Here is a 1,756-nt window from a genome sequence, read left to right as displayed (position 1 = left end):
AATATTAAAATATAGTAATTATATTAATAAAACATTATTTTATAAAATAAAAAAAGTTTTAAATTTTTAGTATACTATTTTTTAATTATATATATTATATTTGTTATACAAGGTGTCCCCCAGATCTGCATGTCCAGACTGAAGGGGTGAATTTAGTGCATCAAAACAAGAAACATTCCCATTTGGCATTTTGGTCAAATCTCCAAAATAGCACGCTTCCCCAAATCATAATTTAATAAAAATGAGATATTGCTATTTTTATCAAATTTCGGTATTAAAGGCATAAAAAACTACACAAACGATAAAAATTACATTTTGAAATATTATAAAATGTAATTCTTATTGTTTGAATAATGATTTTTAATGAAATAAAATTACAAAATATTTATAATAGAAACAAGAAATTACCGTTGAAAATATTTTGTTGTCCGGAATCTATTGTTACGGCCTGCCCACCGAAATTTTTTGCACACGCATCTGAAGTTAATAATATCTCCAATGCTGATATTATTGCAGCTAAGAATTATGTCTATCACCTCATCAGATAAGCACATTATCGTAGCCATTATAACAATAATTCAGTAAAAATCAAAGAAATAATGTAATTTAAGAAGATAGCAACAAATAGTTTTTCTCTTCTTAAAACCACACGAAATATTCTGCGATGTTGCGTAATTATGTCTGCCGATTGCAGAGAACACACGTGATTGTTTTATGCGCACTACAAGAACTTCTTCACACTCGGTCCACTCTTATTCTGAATTATCTGTATATCTCAAGCTTCTCCCACTATACAGTTGTCACGTGACTATGCGCACAAAAGAGAAATTTCTTTGAAACTCAAAGGGTCTCTCAGGTAATGCATATTTGTGAGAGATCCTTCAAGTTTCAAAGATGTTTTATTACTTCCGAGACAGGGAAAATTCTTTTAGAAAAATACAAATGCATGCCTATTTTTTGTTTGCTAGAACACTATAAGCGCGCGCTACGGGCGTGCCATTTATTTTATATGTATATGTGTATAACTACATTGCTAGAATCGATTTAACATGCCTTTTTAAGAATGGATATATCGATGAGAGCTGCTCACGACATATTAAAATATTACAAAATGTGTGTGTTACATAAAATATTATAAAATGCGCCATTTAACTTTTATAAATGATAATAGATAAGAACGATTAAAAAATCGCGATATCTCTTGCAATATTGGTTTGAGTATAAAAATGTTAAAAGTTTCTTTTATGTTTCGTGGGTTGTTACCCAGAATTCTAAATAAAAAACGGGTAATGCAAAAAACTCTATTTTTCCCAATACTTGGATATATTTTTATACGACACATATGAAAAATTGTAATTTTCAAAACGCGGAGATATATTCTATTATAATTATTATGTTTTCCTATAGTTTTAACCGTGTTTTTTTGAATTCAAAGGAGTTTTAATTATTAACAAAGTTAATTAATTTTTTCACGGTCATATGATCGTCCAATGATAGGTATACTGCGAGGTTTTCGAAAAATGTGATACGGAAAACGGTGATATCTCTTGCAATATTAGTTAAAGCATTAAAATGTTAAGAGTTTCTTTTACATCTCGTGGAATGCTACCCAGAATTCTAAATAAAAAGTCAGAATTGCGAGAAAATTCATCTTTAAAATATTTAAAATATATACTTGTATAAATTAATATTTTGTATATATGTATATGTCGTAATACGTAAAATATTTCGGCAATGAATTATGAATAACATGGTA

The sequence above is a fragment of the Formica exsecta genome, unplaced genomic scaffold (genome assembly GCF_003651465.1).
Source record: "Formica exsecta isolate Colony F162 unplaced genomic scaffold, ASM365146v1 scaffold229, whole genome shotgun sequence".
NCBI classification, from domain to species: Eukaryota; Metazoa; Arthropoda; class Insecta; order Hymenoptera; family Formicidae; genus Formica; species Formica exsecta.
The sequence above is the reverse complement of the archived record's forward strand: the minus strand, read 5'-3'. Positions refer to the sequence as shown.